Here is a 26,578-nt window from a genome sequence, read left to right as displayed (position 1 = left end):
GCACGAGGACTGTTGTCCTTTTCTATACGGGCCAAGGTCCTTTACAAAAAAAACTTTTATTCGGCTGGGTCCCCCTATTTGCTTGTCATTCCTGCAGCTCATCGTACGGAAGTACTTCAAGCTTGCCAAAACGAGGTGACTTCTGGTCACTTACGCTACACGCGAACTTTATCCAGAGTGCAGCAAAGGTACTACGGGCCGAGACTCACCACCACCGTGAAACATGACGTTCGCACTTGTCTCAACCGCCAGAGGCGCAAATCGCCTCCGACAACACCAGCCGGCCTCCTCCAACCCGTCCAGGTCCCTCGAAGACCATTTGTTCAAATCGCAATGGATATTTTAGACCCACTTCCTACTTCTACTGCAGGTAATTGCTTTGTTACCATCGCAACCGACTATCTCACACGTTACGCTGAAACAAAGGCCATCCAGAGCAGCACAGCAGCCGAGGTAGCGTGCTTTTACATTGAGCATGTGGTGTTGCGACAGTGCGCACCAACCGTTGTAATAAAACACCTAGGAACCGAATTTACGGCTGCACATTTAGATAACATCTTACTACTAATTGGAACGGCCCATCGAAATTCGACCGCCTATCATCCAGAAACCAATAGGTTAACAGAGCGCCTCAACAAAACGATTGAAGGCATGCTATCAATGTCTACCCAGACATGCTATCTACCCAGAGTCCGAGTCAAACTCCCAATAGTACCGACTGCGCTTCTGTGGAGGACTTGCCAACTCCATCACCACGGTTTCCTGGCAAGAAGCTAGGTTTTACTCATCTTGGTTTTCTGGATCCTATGAAAACGGGCCAACCTCGGTCGACCATATTTCTGAACCGATGCTAACCGATCCCTGTCCTGTTCCTGAGTCAGCAACGTCTATGCTACTCGGCCGGGCCCCTGCCACAGAGCTTCAGGTGTCCGGTCCGCCACGCCAGATTTCTACTACTGCTGATCAACAGGTGCCAAACCTCCCCAATGAGCCTCCTTCTTCTGAGGAGCACCAGGAAATAACACTCCAAGAAGTGACTCACTTGCTTCCTGTTAGTTTGGCTTCAAATAATCATGTTCCCACCCACAAAGTGTGCCTCGAGAGGATGAATGAGACGGCTTCTCGTTGCGGCAACAGAGAAGTACGGACACCCCCGCAGCTAGAGGTACGTTTCGAGATTATCCGAAGTGACCCTGCTAAGTGGCCCGACGTTATTACTGACAGCTTTCGGAGTGTCTGCCTTTCTATTGCTTTGCAAATGTACTTAAGCATACCCGTGGCAAACCGTGAGACCGAACGATCGTTTTCCAAGTTGTCTCGCTGACAAAAAAATCGCCTTCGTTCAAGCCTCCTTGGGAAGGTGAACTCACTTCCTATCATGTCCATTGAAAGCAACCTCCTCCGCGATCTATCCTTCGAACAGACTATATCTGATTTTCCAAAGTGAAGGCACGAAAGATGCCATTTTAAAAGAGGACTGTTTCCACTATACATGAATAGTTCCAACAAGTTCCTTGTGTCGCCTCCCAGCCTACACGTTGCCAATGAAACTTTGAGCAGTGTAATTCAAGATATGCAAATCTTCGTTGTTCGTCTCTTGTTTGTTCTTGATATTTAGCGTGCTTATAAAGAACTGTATTTTTGTTGTTTTTGGTAGTGCCACGTTTATTTGGTGTTGTCCTTGCTTGTCTTACTTTTAATGAAAATATCTTCAAATAATGTTTTGTAGTTACAGTTGGTAATTTTCATGTGTATTCTAGGGCATTTTTATGGTTTTTGTATTGCCTTAAGTATTGTATATATCTATTGCATATTTATAGAGTAACGTGTATAACAATTCCTGCAGTCTGATGCTTGAATTTTAACAAAGAATGTTTTGTATACAACTATGCATTCTCCTCACAGGATGAAACTTAGTGATGCAAACAAAGCCTAGCTTCAGAAGGATCGACATCTGAGCTGTGTTGTCTTTCCTACATTCTTGTTCGTCTTTAGTACACTAAACTTTTCCTTAAAGCCTAGCTTTTGCTGAAAACAGAATGCAGATTAATAACAAAGTGAACATATGTTTGGTGTTTACAACAGCACGCGTTTCAAGTAAGTTTTGTTGTATTATTTATAATAATAACAATAATAATAATCCCGTTGATCGCACCTCGTTCTTTTTAATATGTTGGAATTAAAATGAAACATGGCAGATTTCTTGTAGTGTAGCAGGCAACAGGGTGCGGGGTCAGTATAGGGAAAGAGGGCCTGCATGCCCATTAGCCCAGGGCCCTCATTTTTCTTAATCAGGCCCTGCTCTTGATAGCTGCAATTATCCGGGACCCCCCCCCTCAAAAATATCATGGGAACTGCAGCGCTTCCCTTTCTACTAATCTGCAAGTCCAAAGGGGACATAGATAGAACTGTAGAAAGGAGGGAGGAGAAGAGGCAGTTCCCATACAAGGGGGGAGGTGACGTGAGAAGGCAAGGAAGGCCTATACTATACAACAGTGGTTGTGGGGAAACTGGATAAGCTTGAGGTCCAAGGTACGGTACAGTACGTTCCTGCTATTTCTGAAGAATAAACACCAAGCACATATGTCAAGCGGACAAATTACGCAGGGCGTGCAGAAGCAGAACCGCACTCATTAAAGCACATTACAGGGTCCAGGCGAAATTACGAATGTGATCGACTGTCAAATCAATACTTCTGTGCCTGCCGCGGTGGCTTTGCTAGAGGCTGCAGATTTGATCCTGTGTGCAGCAGGCACATTTTGACGGGGGCGACATAGAAAACGCATGTGCACTTCGATTTTGGGACAGGTTAAAGAACATCACGGTGTCAAAATTAATCCGGAGTCCGCCACTATGGAGTGGCGCATAATCCAAGTTTAGTACTTCTGCCCTGATGCAATGTGCCGTGTGAGGTAATGACAATGCTCAACCCTCTCAATGGTTATGAAATATGGCGCAGAACGGCATCTCCCTGTGTTCTCTGTGTACTAAGCATACAAACAGCAGTGGTGCACGCAAGGTAATGTTTAACATCAACTCACCACTCTCGTATTGCACTAAACGCTGAAGAAATTTCAGATTCGTCACCAACACCACCGCTAATCCACAGCAAGTGTGCTGTCGACGAGTGGCAAGTTTCACATTTTCCTGAGAGATGTCAAGTTTTTGGGATTGGGTAACGCTTAGCGTGTCGTCGCTAAGCCTTTTAGCTTAGAAATAGCCGCACTATCGAATGCCGACAGGTCTGGACACATCACAGCTCTGCCCGCGATCAAAGTCAGAAGACGAGTCAAGTGTGAACATTGTCGATACGTAATGTACGTGCAATGTGTTATTCTTGTATGTGCAGCGTTCAACTCTATGAAGGTATTACTCAGCTCACAACAATCAGCTGTCTCCGCATGCCATGCGGTGTGCCACACCAGCATGCACCTCAAGCCTGGTAACTGCGAAGCTCCCAGGAAACACGATTTGCTAGCCTTCGTGCCCGGAAAATTTTCACGGCATGATTTTGTAAGCATTGTTTATCTGGTACCCTAGACTGACTTTACAAAATAAGGAACTGGAAAACAACTCGACCAGAAGCGCCATCAACACGGATAAAACAGCCTGATGACAGTGGCCGTGAATATGCCAGAATCAACCAGACGCAGACAGTGTGTTGAAAGAATATGTGCACTCTTAGGTGTCGAGTGGTGCCTGGGCAAGGGCACCTCGCCGACTTGAGAGCGCTGAAAACGAACAGCTACTCTTTGCAACAGCAACATTATTTCCTGAAGTAATACAGCGCATGATGCGCGGTGTCTCCAAAACAGCTTGCCGGCGAGAATCGGCACATGTTAGAGAAAGAAAAAGAACACCTTCATTTTCTTATTCGGCGCATAGTGTTTTCGTGATATATACTAGGTCAACCTCCATCCGAACGTTAGTCCCGAAGCATGATTATTTACTTATTTTTATTTATTTAAAAATAGGTTACAGGCCCCTAGAGGCATTGTGTAACGGGGGGGGGGGGGGAAGAGTACACTCAAATATTATAAGTAGAATACATCTGTGAATACATATACAAAAATACAGTGTAAGAAATGCGCTAACATGCTGTAATGTGGTGTTAAAAATTGTACAAAAGACAAACCGAATGCTTTTGAATGCGAGAGGTCAGTGAAAAAGAAATTTTCACAAAGTAAAATATAACTAATAGAACTACAGAGTGAGCGGGACAATATTTGGCTATAATAACAGTATTTAAGGGGTAGCAGCACAATAATAACGACACTCAAGAAAAAATAACACGTTAGGTTATGTAGAGTTTGAAAAAATGTGTTGCTAGAAGATGCCGGAATTTTTGCTGGTCACTCTCATAAGCGATGCCATTAGGAAGATTGTTCCAAAGGCGAATGGCTCTTGGAAGAGCAGAGTAGTTAAATTAATTTCCGTAAACGCGCATGAAATTGAACTGATTGTACAGCCTGTGTGACCTGTAATGAGTTTCAAGAGGCAGGACTGATGGTGCTCTATTAGGGAGATATTTATGAAATAATGATAGCAGGTCTATATCATGACGATCATGTAAGGGCTATAGTGAGAGGTCGAGTTTAATTTGTGTTATGCTTTTGTTATAGTCATAACATGAAATAAAAAGCGCAGCCCTATTCTGGATAGATTTGAGTTTTTCGATCAAGTATTTCTGATGGGGAGACCCGACGGATGCAGCGTATTCAAGCCGAGGTCGAACAAATGTTAGGTAAGCTAGTTTACGAATGTCTTTAGTAGAATTATGCAACTTGCGTCTGATGTACCCTAATGTTCTTGAAGCATTAGCACATATGTATGTAATGTGCGTTGACCACAAAAGAGTCGAAGTTAGGTAAACACCAAGATATTTATATTGAGTATCATGCAAAGTAGTGATGTTATTTATGTGATAAGGAAACATATTAGTATGTTTGCGGCTAAAATAGATAATTTTACATTTAGAAGCGTTAAGCTTCATTAGCCAAGTCTTACACCAAAGAGAAATAAGTTCAAGATCTTTTTGGAGGATTGCATGATCATCGGCACATTTGATGGAACGATAAAGAATGCAGTCGTCTGCAAAAATGCGCACATGTGAGGAAATGTTACTGGGTAAGTCATTAATGTACATTAGAAATAGTAATGGCCCAAGAACGCTGCCTTGTGGTAAACCTGATGTAACATGCGAGAGAGGAGAGGAAAAATTATTAACTACTGTGAATTGCTGACGACTGGAAAGGAAATTGTGAATGCATGTTAATGTAAGAGAATCTAATTTTAGAGCAGATAATTTCAAAATCAAATGGCAGTGTGCTACGAGATCATACGCTTTTGAGAAGTCTAGAAAAGCACAATCAGTTTGGAGATTCTCTTCCATGTTAGCATGCAAATCAGTTGCTAATTCTAGTAATTGCTGTTCACAAGTTCCTCCAAAATGCGTGTTGGTTAGAAAAGAAAAATTTGTTTGCTTCCAGGTGACTGTAGACGTTTGATGCAATTACATGTTCTAGCATTTTACAGCATATAGATGTTAATGATATTGGACGGTAGTTTTCCGGTGCGTTTATTACATGACTTAAATATGGGTATGACCTTTGCTATCTTCCAATCTGAAGGCTGCCGTCCAGTCTCTAAAGACTGCCTGAAGATATGAGACAGAATTTTACTAGATGCGATGACAGTGGTGTTTTTCAGAATTTTAGAATTAATGTCGTCAATGCTACAGAATGTGATTAGCTTGAGGTTAGCTGGTTAGCTCAGATGGTAGAGCGGCTGCCACGGAAAGGCGGTGGTCCCGGGTTCGAGTCCCGGACCAGGGTGGATTTTTCAACTTTCAGGCTTTTCTTTCGAGGAACCCGTTGGGTTTCTTTTGTACCAATTTCTACGAACGGGTGGATGTCTCATTTTCCCTTTATTCAGGTTATTTATCAGGCATGCGGCACCTTCAATTGTTATTTCTATTGGTGATATGTATTCGTACTTCAGCTCCAATGCATCAGGCAGATCAGCCTTCTGTGGTGAATACCGAAGAAAAACAAGTATTTAAAGTGGAGGTACATTGATTATCTGGAATGGGAGTGTTATTGTTGCGGAAAGAAATGTTAGTGTGGTCCTGATCTGGGCTTATAATGTGCCAGAACTTTCTGGGATTAGATTTTAAAAGAGATGGTAGGTCATGAGTGAAGTATTTATCTTTAGCTGAAGACAGGGCTGAACAGTAAACTTTCAAGCTTTCCTTGTATGTGTCCCAAGCTGGTTGCGTGCGCAAGCGCTTTGCACTTTTGTAATGGCGCTTCTTCCTGTTTCTCAGTCAGCGTAGGGATCTGGTGAACCATGGGTTAGATTTATCAATGGTTATCTTAACGAGAGGGACATACTGGTTAACCAAGGCAGAAATCTTATTCATGAAGAGTATCCAATTCTTCTCCACCGATCGACAGTGAAATGAAGGTAAGAGCATGTGCGAAAAGAATATATCTAATTCCGAATTTATAACGTTGTAATTGGCTTTGTTATAATCGCGTAATTTTTTAGTAGCGAAACCTGTAAAAGATGAGGGTACGTTGAGAGTTACTTGCAGTAAGGAATGATCGCTAAGACCATTTATCGACACAATGTGATGAACAGTCTCAGCTGCTGTTGTGAGGATTACATCTAAGATATTATTACCCCATGTAGGCTGCATAACAACCTGAAACATGTTAAAATCGAAGGTTAAATGGATGAGTTCGGTCGAAGTATTACAGGATGAAGATAAGTTACGCCGTCGATCAAAGGAAAATTGAAGTCTCTTAGTAGATAGATGGCATCAAACGGGTCAAGCTTCGTCACTGATTTTATGTTGCTGCGCAAGTCACTAATAAATGAATTAGTAGAATTTGAAGGTCGGTAACATACACCCATAAGTACTTGCAACGATGAGAACATGCATGCAGGCCAAATAATTTAAAAGGTTAGAGTATGAGGTAATTACATAGGATGGAAGTGTTTTTCTTTTTCATAGAAGGACGCCGCCGCCGCCTATTTCATCTTTTTGGTCATATCTGTGAATGTAGTTGTGAACACATTAAAATATTTCTTTATAAGATATATCCCGACACAACCAAGTTTCAGGTAATGCTAGTATGTCAGATTTGCTATCTTCAAGGATGGAAGAAAGCTGGTCGCATTTACACACAAGGCTTGGAATGTTAGTGAAAGATAATGATACAGTAGGAAGGCATGATAGGAGTTAGACTGATTATGGTGTTTTGGACACGTGCTGCCCCTGAGCTATCTAGATAAAGGAATAACAGAGTTAGTAGCGACATCAAATATGTATGTCTTATTGTCTATGGGCAGCCTGTCAACTGTTAGTTTGAATTGTTTTTTCTGTGTCTTCTTGAATGCAAGGAGCGGTCATCTCGCCTGCCGTGTAGCTGGGGAAAAGTCTTCATTGAAAGCGAATGACGATCTTTGAGTTTACATGCTAACATCAGAATGTTTTCTTTGTCCTTGAAAAAGGTTAATTTTGCTATAATTGGCCTGCGTTTATTGTCACTGTGCCTGCCTATTCTATGAACGCGTTCAAATTGGTTATTTGTTGCAGTAATTTGAAGCTTCTCTGAGTAGAACTTTATTATTCTTTGTTCGGATGCAGCCCAATCTTCGTTAGGGGCGTCATCAATTCCACAAAACAGAAGGTTAGAGCGTCGCATCCGATTTCCAGCACTATAACACCTAGGTAAAATGTTATAAAGCTGCTCAGTAACACTGCGCAAGTTAGTTGAAGTTATGACAGCATCGGATGTTTCCTGTTCGGATATGCTGCATGTTTCCAAAGCTGCAATTTTGGCATTTAGGAGCTTAATTTCATTCTCAGCGGACGCACACCTCTCTTTGCTTAGTGTCAATTCGGCAAGTAAATTAGCCTGCCCCTCCTCAAGTTTACACATTTTTTCCATGGCTGAGGCAAAGGCATCTGCTTCCGCCTTGCTCATAGGACCTGGATTACTTTCCACATCGCCAAAATGCATAAGCAGCAGATTAGACAAGAAAGAGCATAAGCGATTTAATGAATCGAATAATGGTGGTGGACAAAACACTGCAATAAAACAGTAATTACTAGACCTAATACAAGGTGCTGCTTCCAGGTAACTAACCTGTAGCAACAATGGTGGTAAGTGCGGCATCCTTGCTGAAGTGTCAAGCCCCAAGTGGATCGTTGCGGACTGGCGCTTTTGTAATGCTCCGGCGATTCCAGGTGAGGCAAAGCCATGCTGAGGTTGCCAGCCCAAAAAGACGGTTTCTTCGAGAAATGGCTCCAGGCAATCCGTAGCTGACTTAGCCCAAGAGGCGGCGCTGGAAAACTGCCAGCATGAGCCAAACGGCTCCGCATGAGGCGGACCAGGCGAAGACGGAAAGTTGCCTCAGGAGTGGATCCGGGAGGACCCGCGCGTCAATGGGCGCGCCGAGGAAGGCCATTCTGGAGAGGCGTCACCCAAAAACAGTTGGCTGGAACTGAGCGACCCATTGCACATCGCCAGGGTAACCACTGCCTGTAACAACAACGGTGGTAAGTGTGGCATCCTTATCTTAGAAGACATTCAAACAGATAGACTTTAATGTACATGCACAAAGAAATAGTTGACTTCGGCCATTCGCTATAGTTGGCTGACTCGACTGCACACCTTTTGATCATGGGCACCGAGTTCGTTGCCATATGCTCACTGGAAACATCTTTTAAATATACACGTTACGAAGCTGAGGGTGTCAAGGCCTTTCTGTTTATGCTGGCAATGCAAAGGGGACACTTGTCTGCAACTCCACCGGCGGAGTCTATAGAGTCGCTGCAACTGAAAAAGCACTTCACATTCGCTTCCGAAAGTTATTTTTACAGCTGAATACAGCGCCATGGTAGCTCGCTCACATTCGTTGAGTCGTCTGACATCGCAGCAAGCACAGACAGAACACTTTAGAATTGCACTAATTTTCTACTGTTCCAGGCTCCAAATGGAAGAAATGGTGATCCGCATATACCAGTACGAGGAGGAGCGCGGCGCGTTAGTTTGAGGCTACGTTCCTCCTCACCGATAAAACTGTCTATAGCTGGTAACACTAGCATACTGCGGCATCTTGGTTCATATGCCTCAGACCTATTTTACTTCCTTGCAGGAGTAGACATATACCTGTAAATTTTTTTGCCATCAGTTCATGTACAGATTTAAGACATACCCCCATCTGCCACATGGTAAAAAACATAAAAAGCATGTTGCATATTTACACTTACCCCAACGCGCCATTATGCTCTTATACTTATTAGGTCTACACAATCTTAATTTGCTCATTGTTATCCTTACTATGACGTGGTTAACAAATAAGCCAGTGGCTTGAGTTTATAAACTAAACTCAAGCAAACATTGACATGTTAAACATAGTGAAGCTATAATTAATTTCAGAGCATAATTTAAAGGAACAGTTTCGTGAAAGTACAACAGTGAAATTTCGTTCACAGTGTCTTCATCTATGCATGTCATACATTTTATTTCATAATCCTACTTTACAGTTCTCTATCAAAGGGAACCTACAAAACTGACAAATAATGTGGGCTTTCAAGTTCAGTGAAGCCTACTGTAAATATAGTTTTCCATTTGTTCGAGTATATATATCACTGCAAAGTACAATGCGCAATCAATTGCTTCTCAGCCAACTATCGATTACCTTTCTCATAGCAACACAAAGCTGACAAGCCTGAGTCCACCCTGTTAAAATCAGGTGGCGTGCAGAAGTGGGCTGGTCATATATCTAACACATTTTCTTACCTTTTTGTTTTTGGCATCATGCGGTGTACACACATTTGCATTTTCTCGTAATAAATGTCTGTTTCTAGAGGATTTGTCTGTAATTCTCCTACTCCATGTATTTTTCGAGTTGTTTCTTTAGTTCAATTAAATCCATCTTCAGCTAATAGCTGCTTAGTCGAGCTTCACAGCAGTTCACAGCAACCCACCGGCGAAGCCAATACGGTTTCAAGAAATTGCACGAGTGGGCAGACAGCGCTCTTAAGACTTAACGGGTGCAAGAGAACTAAGTCGGAAAGAAAGGTTAGGAGAGTCAGAATGCTCATCCATCAGGTAGCCAAATGGAAAAGAGTAAATTCAAAATGTCAAGAGCATCTTTGGTTATCAGGTAAAATGAGTGGGAAAAAAAACTTGGCTCGGCGTTACGTATTTGTGGACTGGAAATAACAGCACAGAGAAGAATAAAGAGTTAGTCGAATGCATAAGTGCTGATATTAGGGGTATCGGGAATAAGGCTGAAATTATCCTATTAGGTGACATTAATGCCCACATACAGGATTTAGATGGCTATACCGACAAAGGGAAGTCAATGTTATACCTTTGCGAGCATCATAACCTCTCTATCGTGACTACAGTGCCTAAGTGTGAAGGGCAGATTACGTGGGAAGTGGAAAACTGGCAATCAACAATTAATTACCGTCTGATGACAGAAGGAATTCATGAGAAGTTGAGAGAAATGGTCATTGATGAAGAAGGGTATAGCAGCCTAGGGAGTGGCATAAATGCATCATTTTTGAAGATGGGATATATAGTTGGGAAAGAGAGCAAGGAGTGAAAGATGGCCAGTTCAAATTTGAATGCTGAACAAATAACAAACATAGTCACTAGTGTTGAGGAAGAACTTGGCAAATGGCCAAGGAAAGAGTGGGAATATAGTGAGCTTCTAAGTGTAATAACGACAGAAATACAGAAAGAGAAACATGTTTGTTGGAAAGGAAAAAAGGAAACCAAAAAGCTGGTGGAACAGGGAAATACGAGAAGCGATCGCCGAACAACAGAGCATCCCGAGGGCACATGCAGGCAAGGAAGGCGCAGTTGCCGCAGTATGAGGTGGCCAGTAAATGGGAAATATATCGTTTCTTTAAAGTTTATGGTTCAAATACTAGTGCGAGCAAAGATAAAAGGTGAAACTGAACGTTGGTTGTCAGAAACACGTGATAAAGAGAAGGCCGCACTTTGAATATTTTCGAACCACATAAAATTATTAGGCCGGAAGTCAACAATACAACAACATATCCTAGACAAAGATGGAAACAAACTGGAAGGACTGCGGCCATAAATTACAAGAGAAAAATAACAGCTGAATTTTTCCAGGGCAATGAAGAGGTTGTATTTGAAGAAAAAGAAAGAGCAAGAAAGAGAACCTGGTGCAAAAGGAGCTGGTACTGACAAATTTCAACTGGAAGAAAACCAAAAAGAAAATTCCTATGGGCACAGCCACTGGGCTAGACGATGTTTCTGTTACGCTGATTAATGAACTAGGACAAAAAAGTAAGGAAGCTCTGGTGAAAACAGTGGAAAAAAACTGTAAAAGATAGACGAATACCGACAGTTAGCGAGGAGAAAGATAGAATTCACTCGTATAGACTGTCGACCATTACATCAGTAATATACAGGCTAGCAATGCAGGCAATCAAATTAAAGCTGCAAGCATGGGCAGAGAATAATGGCATTTCTGGAGAACTTTAGAATGGCTTAAGAATAGGTAATTAGCAAAACGTGAACAAGGTGAATGCAGGAGCCAACCTTCCGACAAGCGGACTTGTCTTCTTCAAGGCGACGTATGCTGTCCTTGCCACAGTATATATAGGGGGGGTTCTTCTAAAGGAGAGAGGGTGTAAGGCGGGAGGGTGTGGCAAGGAGGGAACGTGTACTATCGTGTCGAATTGAGAGTAAGGGAACACTGTGCACAAGGCCAAGGCCACCCCCCCACCCCGGTCTGCCGACGCATGTGTGTTAGCCGGCGTGTCAAGGGCGTCTGACACGCTGGCTGAAAAAAAAGAGAAGAGAAAAAGAAAGGAATGGAAAGGAAAGGCATACAAGGGGGGATACGCCAAGAAATCAAACTGTGTTGTTGCCTATAGCTTGAAATTTAGCATAGCGAATAGATTCTAAAGCTCCCTTTGCAACGTTTATGCCTATTGGTTGCAATGTCTTGAACTTATGGATAAGGTATGATTCTGTGTATTTTCTTTCTCATTCAGAACGGAAATTTGTCTGTAAGATGTAGAGTTTAAGTTCATCAATGTTGTGACCTGGTTGGCTGAAATGCTCTGCGACGGCTTTGGGAAGCTTTTTTTAGCTGTGCCCATGCGATGTCCATTTAATCTGACGTTCATTGTCCTGTTTCACCAATATATTGTTTCTTACAGAAGGTATATTCAAGCATATAAATCACATCCGAAATTGTACAAGTGAAGCTAGATTTGATTTCATCTGTGTAACTATTTATGGTGCTTTTAATTTTAATGTCACTTTGAAGGTGCCTGCAGGTTTTGCACCTAGGGCGACAACATGCTTTTATTACAGGGGAATGCTGTTGGCTAACTTTTGCGTGCACTAATATATGTTTAAAGTTCTTGTTTCGGCGATAGGTAACCCTCGGTACATCCAGGAACGCTTTTTGCAGACGCTCGTTACTTGATAATATTGGGTGGTATTTTCTTAGGTTGTTGTTTATGTTTGGGAGTGCATTAGAATATTTTGTTATAAAGGCCGGCGGTCTGTCAGATTCTAGTGTGGGCTGTCTCTTCACCAATTCCGACTGTCTCTCCAATCTTGACGCGGCATCATAAGCTCTATCGAGAGCAACTTGGGGATAGTTCCCTTCAGCTAACGTTGTTTTAAGGTCATTTATATGGTGGATATAGTCGTGGTCTTCGCTGCAGATTCTTCTTATACGTTTCGCTTGTCCGACGAAAATTCCTTGCTTGCAATGTCGCAGGTGGTGACTGTTGTAGTCTAAATATTGCTGGCTATCTGTAGGCTTCCGGTAAAGTGTCGTTCTCAGTTTTCTATGTAGACCGTCATGTCCAGGAAGTTGATCTGACTAGGGGAGTGGTGAGCAGTGAATTTAATACTCGGGTGAACGCGATTGAAATGGCTAATTAAGTCGGTTAAGGCGCTTGTGCCATGTTCCCATATTATAGATATGTCGTCAATGTAGCAAAGATAGGTGTGGGGTTTTAAAGGGTAGGATTTCAGCAGGTCTGCTTCAAGCTGTCCCATGAAAATGTTCACATACGTGTGAACGAATGGCGTACCCATGCTAGTGCCTAAAGTTTGCAGGTAGTGAATAGAATCGAATGCGAAATAGTTGAGCGTGAGAACTAACCAAAGGAGGGATAAGTAACCTTCAGGAGCGGGCGCTTGGGGATTGATTGCGCAGGATTTAGAAACAGCTTCCATTCTTTCACTCATAGGAATGTTGGTGTAAAGGGCAGAAACATCCAAAGTGACTAGAATAGCGCGGTCGGAAAGGATTTGGTTGGCGTTGATGTCGCCGATAATTCGAAGGAAGTGCGGCGTCTCTTGAACGAAAGATGGGAGGGTAGTGCGTATGTTTGACAGGTGATGATTTAAGAATTTAGATAGCGACTCAGTAGGTGTGTTGTTATTAGACACAATAGGGCGACCTGGGATTTCTGCTGTATATATTTCTTCGACCGGAACTTTATGTATTTTAGGAAGAAGGTAAAAGCGGCCTGCTTTTTTGCTCTTGGGCATCATGAAGCGATAGATTGCGTGATTAGTTCCCTGGACAGGAGCTCCGCAATTGTGTTTATCACACTATTGCTGTAATCTGAAGTTGGGTTAGAGTCGAATTTTCTGTAATGGGTGTGGTTGCTCAGTTGTTGAGAGGCCTCATTCTTGTACTTTTCTATAGGCCAGACTACGATACTGCCGCCTTTGTCTGCTGGTTTTATTACAATATCATTCCTTTTCGCAAGTTCTTTAAGGATTTGGTGCTGAGCGGCTGTCAAATTTTTGTGTTTCCGACAATGCCGCGCTGACTCTAGAAGTTCCTTTGATATCAGTTTTATGCATAAATCGAGGTCTGAGCACTGTTCGGTTTCCGGTGTCCACGTGCTAGGTAGTCTAAGAGAGTCCCTATCTTTTTTTCCTACATCTGGTCTATCGAAAAAGAACTCCTTGATGCGCATGCGTCGTGAAAACTCATTGTGGTATATATCTTTGTGTTATATCTTTGTGGAGTTCGTATTCGTTTACTGCGTTGTTCGTCGGACAAAACGTTAGACCACGTTTCAGGAGAGCAACTTCTTCGGGGCTTAGACTCTGGGATATGTCTACTACATTGCTGCAGTTCTCTGGATACTCGCTTGTAGGACTGTCGGTGGAGCTACGTGCTGCAGGGGTTACATTAGTTTATTTGGGTGGATCTGCAGCTCTAATATCTTTGCGCCGGTACTTATCTAGTAATTTTTCCTCCTTAGTTTGGCCGAATTGTTTAAGTTCTCTTATTTCCGGTTCAGTTAACTTTACTGTCGAGTTGATCAACAATTATCATAAGTTGTTCCTTGCAGTGTTCTTCGAGAATGTCGCAACAATAATAGCCTGGAGGGTAGAGAACCAAGGGCGCATCTAAGCTTAATTCTGAGACCTTTTGGGATTTTCCTCTTTTTAATACAGCTAGTGTAAGTGTTTAGGTCAAATCTGTAATTTGTTTGTTTGGCGACGAGTTTGCGGGATTGGAGGAAAGGGCGAGATTTGTTGTTGCATGTGTATTCCCTAGTGCGTGGTAGTCATTTCTGTTTGGCTCGGGCAGACCTCCGGGGCGAAAAATCTTCAGGTGGTGTTTTTTCACGCTTAATTTTCTTGTAAAGGCCTGCACAGGTGTCTGTATGTGTATCTGTCTGCGTATCGGTTTGCTTATTAGTGTATGTTGCCGTTTGCGTGAAGGCTTCGCGGTTGGTTGTGGGCTTCCGTATGAGCGGATGTTGTGAAGGTGGTGTTGGTTCCGCGTCCACCGTTTGTGTAGATGCTTCTTGGGTTCTAGCTTCGGTGGAACGTGCGTGCGAGCTGGTGTTGAAAATTTCAGGCGTGTGTTTCTGTGTTGAAGCTAAATGGGATGCAGAATTTATTGGTGTTGTAGGTTGCGTCGATTTAAAAGAGTTGCTGAGCCTGTACTTGATGTTGTTAGCCATTACCTTGACGCCAAAAAATTGGGGTATAGTCCGTCCCGGGCGAGCAGAATGTCGGGGTCCTGGTGTATTTCAGCGTGGTGGATGACATCGACGTTCTCGTGTTGGTTTCTAATGTCAAAAAGGAAATCATTGAGCTTACGTGTCCCTAGTGCGTTAGTTAGGAGTGTCGCTGATTGTTGAATAAGTGGCGTGTGTTTGTTTGCGATCCTGGGACGTACCGTTATCAGGGTGATTTCTGCGTTTGGTCTGTTGGTGTTCAAATCGTTTATGAGCGTTTTTGTGGCCTCAACTGTGTTGTCGTCGGTGTCATGGTTAAGGTCATTAGTCCCGCAGTGAATGACGAAATGTGTGATGTGCTGTGGTGCTGCAGCAATGAGGTCTGGGATGGTGTGTGTTGTGGCGCCGCTCTCAAAGCTAATGTGTGGTGAGTGTTGGCCTGGTGGGAAGTGTTCATGCATGTACTTGTAGTCACTGTCTCCAATTAGTGCGATTAATGTGATTTATGTGTTTGAATGTTCCTTCTGTGAGAAACAATATATCGGTGAAACAGGACAATCAATAAACGTCATATTAAACGGACATCGCGCGGACATAGCTAAAAAGCTTCCCAGAGCCGTCGCCGAGCATTTCAACCAACCAGGTCATAACTTTAATGACCTTAAACTCTACATCTTACAGTCAAATTTCCGTTCGGAACGAGAAAGAAAATACAGAGAAACATAACATAAGACATTGCAACCAATAGGCATAAACGTTTCAAAGGGAGCTTCAGAATCTATTCGCTATGCTAAATTTCAAGCTATAGGCCACAACACAGTTTGGTTTCTTGGCGTATCCCCCCCATTTTTGTTCTTTTCTCTTATTATTTTTTAGATGGGGTGTCAGACGCCCTTGACACGCCGGCTAACATGCGTGCGTTGACAGACCGGGATGGGGGTGGGGTGAGGTGGTGGCCCTGGCCTTGCGCACAGTGTTCCCTTACTCTCAATTCGACACGCTAACACACCTTCCCTCGTCGCCGGACCCTCCCGCCTTACACCCTGTGTGCTTTGGAAGAACCCTACCTATATATAATGTGGCGAGAAAAGCATACGTTGCCTTGAAGAAGACAAGTCCACGTGTTGAAACGTTGGCTTATGCATTCACCTTGATCACTTTTTGCTCATCGTCTTGAATTTCGATCTCGCGCATTCCCCGTGTTTTTCAGAATAGGTAGGCGTTTGGCTGATAACTTATTTGTTCTTACTCAATGTATTGAAATATCAAGAGTAGGAAGCAGACCGTTATATGTGGCATTTTTAGATATTACGGGAGCCCACGACAACGTAGACCGCAACATTTTGTGGGATATTCTGGAAAGGGAAGGCTTAGGTGGCGCTTGTCTACAGCTTTTGAGAGAGATTTACCAAGAAAATACCGTTTGCGTTGAATGGGAAGGGATGAGGTGCGAGGAGAAAGTTGATATCAGTAAGGGACTGAGGCAGGGGTGCCCTTTATTCCCACTGCTGTTTATGATGTACACCCGGCAGCAAAATAAGCCGGGGCACGCGAGCGGCGGCCGAAATCGGATGGATGTTATGAGCGTCCCTTTTGGAACGGGGTGGTAGGTTGCGGCGTCAAGCTCTTGCGATTATACTGCCTAACGTCCTATCTAGGTTAAACAATAAAAAAAACTATGAACTACCACGCCCAAATTTTCTGATAAAACTGCATCACCACACCATCTGACGGTCAGTGTCTGGGGTCGAGACATCACGGTGCGCGTCCTTTCAGGCACGCAGCCATGTCCTTTTACTCGTTCGTCGCGTACTAGCTGATTACACGTAACGTTTGGCGGTAGGGGTGGCTGTCTTTATTTAATTCGTCGCACACTCAGTTCAACAGGGGCACGTTGGGGGCGGAGCGCTGGGTGTGAAGCCTACACTGCTCGCTTTGCCCCGACCAGACAGATAATGCAAAGCAGCCAGACTTTTTTTTAACGTGCTATTGTTCACCACTGCTGGCACGAGTTTTTGTTAATCCATGTAACCATGCAGAACGCATTGTGATTTCCGTGCCTGCTATGATGATCACTGTCTGAAGGAACGCCATCACACAACATAGTAAGAAGAGTTGCATCGTTAGACCTGTCTGAAAGCTTCGAGATCAGTTTTTTTTTAGTTTCACCACGCAAAGCAGCAGTTTGTCTGCTTTTAATTACAACTCAATACAGCGTCAAGTATTAAATGGAACGAGTGTTCTATTAGTGTCCGCGGCGGCAGCCTAGTGGTTATGGTGCTTGGCAGCTGACTCGAAAGACGCAGGTTCGGTTCTGACCACGGCGGTCGCATTTTCAATGTAGGCAAAAATACTAGAGGCCTGTGTACTGCGCGTTATCAGCGCACGACAAAGAACCCCAGGGGTTAAAACTTTCCAGAGCCCTGCACTGCGGCGTCCCTCATAATCATATCGTGGTTTTGGCACGTAAAACCCCAGCAGTCATTAGTTTTCTAATATTTGGCACATGTGTCGCACTAAAAATCTGAAGGTGACGTCAGTCTGCCCGGCTGTTTTATGGCGCTGATAAAAAATATAAAAAGCCAACCAGAGGGGCATCGCGCGAGCATAAAGATTTATCTATACAGTGAATGACCTGATGTTCAGTGGTTCGAGTAGAAATTGGCTGTCACGCCATTTCTTTATCTTTACCCGCTCGTGATGTGTTCTGGCTTCTCACCGGCCAGCAATACTTTTTAATGGTTTAGAAATGCGGAGCACCAACCAAAGGTGCGGCGTCTGCTGAAACGGCACCACCTGTACCAGTTGAAGAACGGAAGCTCGTCGCCAGAGTTTTCGTTGAGCGTGCACCGCAGAGAGCGCTTTGCCGAGGAACTCGCAGGTCGAAGACATTGGTGAGGAGAATTATCCGTGCCTTTCGAGATGAAGGAACACTTGCGGATGCCAAGCGGCCCGGCCGGCCAAGATCCACAACGCATGAGGATGACATACTGATTGTGGTCGCATCTGTCGTGGACCCTTTTCTCAGTGCTAAAGAAATCTGCGACGAGCTGTCACTGGATATTTCTCCTTCGACAGTTCGCCGTCATTTAAAAACCGCTGGAATTTGAAATTGTGCTGCGGCGCAAAAACCATCCTGACTGAGCGACAACGCCGACAATGCCTGGACCACCAGCACTGGAGTTCGGAAGAGTGGCACAATGTAGTTTTTTTCTGACGAGTTCACTTTCTGCACTCGGGATAAAAAAAGGAAGGTGTGGCTGCCCTTGATTCTAGGTAACCAATGCCTTCACTTTATCGCCGTGTTAACATATTTTGTTCCTTCGCACATGCGGAAATTTCCCTTGGCTGTAAAAATACTGAGGAGTCGTCAAATTATCCCTATGAATGAAATTATCTGCTAATCTCAATTGAGAAATAAATACATGGCAAGTAACGTAAATACTCATAAATAACTTCTGTTAGCAGCACCTCGAATACACGTGTTTCAAGTTATTTGTACAATGCTGTGGTTTCAAGGTGTATGTAGCACAACCTGTATTGTAAGCTTTCCTTTACCGACTGCAAAATCACTTTTCTGCATATTTTCTTTTCTGTCCATTCTGGTTCTTTTAAAATTGCAGGTGTCACCCTGGCTATACTCAGACCGTTCTTTCAAGTGGCCGGTGTGCAGTCTCCGTGTGGGGTGCCATGAACCAAGATGGGCTAGGACCTCTTGTCTGCATTGATGGGAAATTCATGGCGTCATCTTACAGTTTTCTGCTTCAAGACACCATGATCCCATATGTGCTGGATGGACCCTTCCCCGACGGCTGTTTTCCTTTCCAGCACGACAAAAGCCCCGTGCACATGGCTCGTAAGGTGACTGACGTGCTAGAGAACCTTGGCGTGAGCACGTTGCTGTGGCCGCCGAATGGCGCGGATTAAACCCCATCGAAATTATGTGGGCACGCACGAAGTCCGCTCTGTCCAAACGCAACTTGTCCAGGGCAGACGCACTCTGGAACACCAATCGTGAATACCTGCTTCGATCTGACAGCGAATATGTCGTCTCGCTTTCCAGTTCGATGCCAAGGCAGATGTCAAATAATTTTCGCGAGCGGTCACTTCACCCACTACTAAATTTGTGTAGCAATATCGGGTGCGCGGATAATACATTTTCCCGGTGCTATATTTTGCGTGCCCTCAGGCTAAGTAGTTTTCATTTTGTTCTTTCATGGCCAACCTATGACTGCGCCTATATCTGCTTGCGTTATTTTTGACTCGTCTACTTGCCTATTTTTTTGGTGACCTGCCTATCTCGTTTCATTTGAATTAAATAAACTGATTTCTTTGGCTCAATGCCTCTTTGTTTTCTGTGCCCTCGTTCGTATTTCATGATCACACAGGGCGTTTCAAACAAACAGAATACAAACAGGCAAACTAACGCCGCATGTGGCACAGTCTGTCGCCGAGACAAGATATGTTATCTCTTTAATCAGGGCAACTCCAGCAGCGTACTCTTCACCCTCACCGAGGCCCCGTCAGGCTGAGCACGTCACGGTTTGAATATAAAGAGTGACCCCTACTGCCAAGCACTACATGTGATCAGCTAGTAGTCGGCGAGTGAGTAAAAGGGCATGGCTGCGAGCGAAAAAGGATGCGCACGCATATTGTGATGACTCAACACCAGACGCTCAACGTCACATGGCGCGGCGATGCAGTTTTATCAGATTTCGGCCGTTGCTTGCATCCTCTGGCTTATTTTGATCCCGGGTGTACATGGTGAGGGCGCTAAAAGGAAGTAATATCGGGTTTAACCTCTCATACAAACGGGCGGGTACAGTAATATAGCAGCAGCTTTCCGGTTTATTTTATGCTAACATCATGTTGCTAGCTAACAAATAAAGTGTTTTGCAACGTCAGGCTAATAACTGTGGACAGGAAGGCAAGAATTTTGGTTTGAAATTTAGTAACAGAAAATCAGGTGTGATGGTATTCAATGAAAACAGTGAACAGACTGTGGCAATACAGGGCCAGGAAATACATCGGATAAGAGAATATAAATACCTTGGTATATCGATAAACGAAGGCAATATATATATGGAAACACAGGAAAAAACAATAACAGTGAAGGGGAAGAGCAATGCAGCAATAATAAAGCACGGAGCACTATGAGGATACAATAAGTATGCAGTGCTCCGGGGTATGTGGAAAGGTGTAATGGTTCTAGGAGTTACTTTTGGAAATGCAGTTGTTTGCTATAAATCAGGGGTACAATCAGGACTCAATGGGAACCAAAGGTCAGTGGGACGCATCGCATTGGGCGCTCACACGAAGACTACAAATGAAGCTGTGCAGGGTCATATGCACTGGACTAGTTTTGAAGTGAAGAAAGCTCACAGTAAAATCGATTATGAAGAACGACTGAGGAATACAGAAGAAAGTAAATGGCCTGGGAGAGTGTTGAGGCATCTGTACGGGAAAAACATTGATTCACAGTGGAGGAAAAGAACTAGGAAGTTTACCAGCAAGTATGCGGCCTGTAGGGTGGGCAACACAGCAATAATTAAAGTCGTGAGTGAAAGCATGCGCTGCTGCTGCGCACGAAAGCACGCGCCTGAATGCGCGAAATTGGGACACGCTGTGCGACGCCATTCCAACTTAGTCGCGCGTTACAGCAGTACACGAGCGTTGCCGTGAAGCCCGCTGGGGAAGCCAATACGGTTTCAAGACATTGCACGACTGCGCAGACGGCGCTCTTAAGACTGAACGTGAGTGAAAGCATGCGCTGCTGCTTCGCACAAAAGCACGCATCTGAAGGTGCAAAATTAGGGCAAGCCATGGAACGACATTCGACCTTAGTCGAGTTTCACAGCACTACACGAGCGTTGCCGTGAAGCCTGCGGGAAAAAGCAATCTTTCCTCAATGCAGTGCACAGGGTGTGCTGCACTGCGTTTCATGGTTGAAACAAATATTTTACCCCTAAGAACAGAAGTCTGTGCATAGTCTGTGTGGTAATGCCAGAAATGGCCTTATTCCATTAAAATCCTGTAATATCAGCTTAACACAAACAGGTCAAAGTGCAAACATACAGAGTCTGTTAGACAAGTTATGCAGCCTGATATTGGTGTACGTTCTTTCTTTTTGACAGAAACGGAATCTTCACAGTGTTTTTATGGTGATCTGCTCGGCACTCTGCAAAATGGATCAACCTGCCTGTCCACTGCAGCATAACAATGCACATTGTCACAATTTTCAGTTGTTTTGATAGAAAAAGGACATTCCTGTCTTTGCACAATGCTCTACTCGTCATTCATTAGTTCAGCTCACTTTCCTGAAACCGAAGATAAGAAGTCGTAAATAATACATAGCACACAACGAGCCATGACATTCAACTTGAGCAAGCACATGGGACCATTTAATATAGCGCTGCCAAGACTAGAGGCAAACAGATGCACAGTAGTGTGTAGCTTCCCAAAGAAAATAGATTTCATGAGGCACGATAATTTGTGTGCAAATTCTGCTGGTACAGTTGAGTTACTTTGCTAACGGACCTTTGCGTGTGCTTTATTCACTGTGCCATGCACACCATCTGCATGCACCCTTGAGCTATTGGAAAAGCGTGATGGATCCCTGTTGTAACATAACGGATGAGACAGCAGCAGCTGTGCATTGATGTGTTGCTGTGATCCTATATCTGGGCAACACAGAAAGCATGTTTGCTTGCAAAGAGGTTTGCTGTCTGTCATGTTATTGCGACACGTGGTAGAAAAAGGGAAAGAAAAGGCAGCCTCTGGCCTGTTAAATGTTCATTCCATAAGCATGCTTGAATGGAATGAGTGAAAACCAGTGATGTCCGGGCTCATCGAGGAAGCCTTTGGCCTCTGGACTGCATGCTCATCGGCATTTGGCCAAGTTTGCTGCACGATCTAGTCTACAGCTTTTCTTGCTGCTAGCAATGTTCATCATCAGACATTGTTCACCCTCCAGTGTGAGGTAGTGCTCTGCTCACATTTCTCTTATCTTTTTAGAATAACATCGGAAATCTTTTAACATGAATGTAGTCCACATGTAATTTCAGCTATTCTTGCAATTCAACTCTAGCACAAGCTGAACTTTTGCTTAATTTTGTTAATAGTAAAGAGTTAACAGGCCCATGCGTAGTCATGCAAGTAATAAAAAAGAAGCACGCTTGTCAAGCATAGTTCTTTTTGTATGTGCCAACACAGGTGTTAACAAAACTCTGCTCAATACAAACACTAATTAAGAGCGCACCAAACACTAGATGTGCAGTCTGATAAGCTTTGTAAGTTATGGTATAAAAGCCATTTAAGCTGTCCTACAGTACAGCTTAGTGGCACCTCGGCACTTCCTTACGTCTACAAAATAGGGTGGTGGTGTTACTGAATACTGGTTTTGACAATCAGCGGGCAGTGTTTTCTTGTTAAAATTCCTACAATCAATTTTAAATGGCTGTCTTATATCAAAACAGTATCTTAACATGTTGTTTTATTCAAGACTGTGCATTGCACCCAACACATGTAAGAATTGACAGGGAAGACGTGAACATTTCTAAATACCTTGCCGACTCACTCCATGTTGCCAGTAGATACAGCTGGCTCTGCAATAGTAACAAATTCATTATTCCCTACAGTGAACAGGATGCAGTAAGCAGCTCCTAAATCAAATAAATTTGAAAGATCCATTAATATACCTGCAACACACACTTTACCCAGAAGTTGTTCAAGAAGGTACCCACTCCCTGTGTGCAATGGTGCCAACCAAGTTGACTTCTGTTGACTAAAGCAACACGCCGCAACGATATGGGTCACGACGGACGTTTGACCAAAGGGTCGATTGTCAGAGTCAAAAATGTCGCGATAGCCTTCAAGAACGCGGCAAAGGGCTGCAGCTTGAGCAGGTGTAAGGTCAGAGGAGACCATCTTCTTCATGTCGACGTCAGTACTGTGCGATGACGTCACGGTATGGGCTGAGCTGTAACTATCTTCCACTGTGAATGGCTCGACCTCATCATCCTGCAAAGCGCGAATTATAGCCAAGGAGATCCCCTGAGGCAGAACTTGCGCGGTTAGCGCGAAATTGACGAGTGGAAGGCAGGTGCGGTTACCAGTAATTTTCAGCACAGTGTGCGGCACGATAACACCATGTGTAAGCATAACGGCCGGAATTGGTGCGGCCACGTAATGGCCGTCAGGTACAGCTGGTGAGGACAACAAGTCTACGTGTGTCATAGAGTGAGGTGGTAGGCGAATAAAATCTATGCAGCTCAGATGGCTGGGAGGCGGGTCCACAGGGTCGGCAAGAAGAGGCAAGTCAAGGCGAAGTCAGCCGGCCGAACAGTCAATGAGGGCAGAATGATGGGCAAGAAAATCCAGACCGAGAATGAGTTCGTGAGGGCAATGCTCGATGACGGTGAAGAGAACGACGGTGTGTCTCTCAGCAATGGTGAGTCGGGCAGAGCACATGCCAACAATAGCGACAGTCCCTCCATCGGCGACTTGTACGAATCGGTTCGGGGCAGGCGTCAGAACTTTCTTGAGCCGACGGCGAAGAGCAGCACTCATAATGGACACATGCGCCCCGGTGTCAATCAACGCGCACACAGGAACATTGTCGACGAGAACGTCCAAAAGATTCTGGTTCGTCGGCAAGGTGAAGCGAGGATTTTGAGCCAATGTCGTCTTTGCAGCTTCACCTCCAGAAGCTGCGCTGTCTAGTTTTCCGGTCGGGGGTGCGGCGAGTAGGTCGGAGAAGGAGCACGGCGAGACGGGGGCGAGCGAGATTGACGACGGGAGGGAGAAGGCGAGCGGGAGTAGCGGGGTCGTGTCAAAGGCGTCGCAGGGTCAGATGATGGGGTGGGCATAGAAGGGGCGAAGGAAAAGGACGCACTAGAGGGGCGAGGGTGGTAATTAGGAGAATAGCGTGTGGGGGAAGTCCAGCGGCTGCGGCAGTTGCGAGCGACATGTCCAATGCGTCGGCAGTTAAAACAGATCGGCTTGTCGTCCACGGTTCGCCATTCGGAGGAGTTGCGCTGTCCATAAGAGTAAGAAGGGCGCGGTGGGGCCGTGCGTGGAGAGAGAGGTTCCGAGCATGCGGAACGAATGGAGTGCAGGCCGACGTTGGATAACTCTTGACGGACGATGGCCTGGATCAAGGAGATTGTCACCGGAGAATGATCAGGTGACGGAAATGAAGGGGCCGCCGGTTGTGCCGCTTCGACCTCACGACGAATAATGCGGGTCAAGTCACATCGCGACGGCTGGTGGAAGAGGTCGTCACAGGATGACGTAGCAGCTGTGTTGGGAAGTCGCGTGATGTGCTGGGATAACCGGCGGCTTTTAGCATGCTCAAGACGGCGGCACTCCTTGAGGATCGTATCGATGCTGGTGACGTTGGTAAACACCAGTAAATTGAAGGCGTCGTCAGCAATCCCTTTGATGACGTGATTCACCTTATCGTCCTCAGACATGGTCGGGTCAGCCTTGGCACAAAGGGCCAAGACGTCGAGAATGTAGGACACGTAGGACTCGGTCGACGTCTGTACACGTGTGGCTAGGGCTTTCTTGGCATTGACTTGACGACCGAAGGGATTGCCAAAAAGGTCGCGGAGCTTCTCTTTGAAGAGATCCCAGCTCGAGATCTCCTCTTCGTGAGTCTGGAACCATGCAAGTGGAGCTCCGTCGAGGTAGAAAACAACGTTCGCGAGCATAATAGTCGAATCCCACCTGTGACTGGTGCTGACACGTTCGTATAAGCGGAGCCAGTCGCAACATCAGGACTGCCGACTCCGTTGAAAACACCAGGATCCCGAGGTGGGGAAATGGCGACGTAGGTCGGGGCTGCAGGCGGAGACGGTGGCGTAGAGGAAGTGCCGCCAGCAGGAGCCGAAGTTGCACTGTCGCCGTTGCGACCGCTGCGAAGCTCCATGACGGGTACGGGGAACGTCCACCTCCACCAAATTAATGTTACGTCTAGCTGACGTACGAGTCTACAATATATTTACACGTAGACAAGCGGTGGCAATGATGGCGACGCTATATCAAGCGGTGGCCACGTCGTCTTCCTTCTCCTCAGTGCGGCCACACTGTGGCGGCTGTTCCGCAGCAATATAACCGTTGCAAAGGAAGTTTGTGAACCGATCGAGGGTTTCTGTGAGAACAACAATAGTATACAGACCCTTATAACGTCCTGCAACATTCTTTCCAAATTTTTTTATATACAAAGAGCCTCGACATATGCGAGGCTTCGTAGGTGATTGCTCCAGGAACAGGCACAAGATAGTTGCGAGTATTACAGAAGCCCTTTAGCTGTAAACATTGCAAGCACAGGCAATCAGAAAATAATATTGCCAGGCACTGGAGTTGTTCCTGTCTCATTCCTGTTCGGCTATTTTCTGCACATTACTTACATCTACATTATCGTGCCAGCATTAATTGTAGTGCAGGCGCACTTAGAAATAATAAAAAAAGAAGTGTTGCCCATGTGCAGAACTAGAGAGTTCTTATTGCGTTGTGAAGCCGTTCCAAGGAAACAGTTTCTTTTTTTTCTTTTAAGTCGTGAACGAGAACAGATTAAGCCGTACTTATTGTGGCACCACTACTGCAACTCGAGAACAGTTGCCTTTTACCCCACCCCAGAGGAAACTATTCCTACTAGTCGAATAAATAACAGCACAGATGTATATCACGCTCCGGGCCCTCTTGAATAGAAACAGGCCAAAGCTTCCTCTCGCCAGGTAAATAAGGGCTACTGACGCACAAATTGGCGCGATGTGTCGGCATATGAATTATATTACTTACGTGTTATGGTCAGCAGCACATCACAGCACCTCCGTCATCGCCGTCTGTCAAGCATTAGTCGACGCTAGCGAATATTGCGGACACGAAGGCGCCGCTGCAGGGCTCCGGTACGCGAACTGGCCGTAGCTGAGACGCCGACGCCACTTGGATATTTAGAGCGTCTGTACCGCCGGATCCTCCAGTAATACAGACCGAACAGCACGGATTTCATGAGTGCTGAACAGTGGGTAGTCGACGCAGACACATTTAAGTGACTTGCAGTGAGCAGCACATCCCTCGACCTCCGTTAAAGAAAGGCGGGTACGGAGACGCCACATTGCAGTTCGGTGACACTTCGACATTTCAATTGTCATCACTGCCAAGTTCTCAAGGGAGTACAGGTCACACAACGCAGATTTTGTACTGCGAGAGCTCACCGAGGCCAAAGCCGCACTGCCGCATCGCCACTACTACTCGCGGATTTCCACCAAGTAAGGCAGAACCTAAAACCAACATAGAAGTAGAGCGTCCTTGAGTACGACCATTATCTAGTACACTCTACACATAAGCAACGCAAGCACAATCACACAAGCGACGTTGAACGACGCGCGGTCGAATTTCTCCATGGGAGAACGAACACGCCGAGAACGAACAGGCCACGGCGTCGACAAACAACGCAAGCAACGTTGAAGAACGCGCGGTCACCGCTCGGCGCGTGTCAGAGCCATAGAATTAGCGATCGCGGCAAGAACGAACACGCCACGGCGTCATGTGGCGCCA

The sequence above is a fragment of the Dermacentor variabilis genome, chromosome 5, assembly GCF_050947875.1.
Source record: "Dermacentor variabilis isolate Ectoservices chromosome 5, ASM5094787v1, whole genome shotgun sequence".
Lineage (NCBI taxonomy): Eukaryota > Metazoa > Arthropoda > Arachnida > Ixodida > Ixodidae > Dermacentor > Dermacentor variabilis.
The sequence above is the reverse complement of the archived record's forward strand: the minus strand, read 5'-3'. Positions refer to the sequence as shown.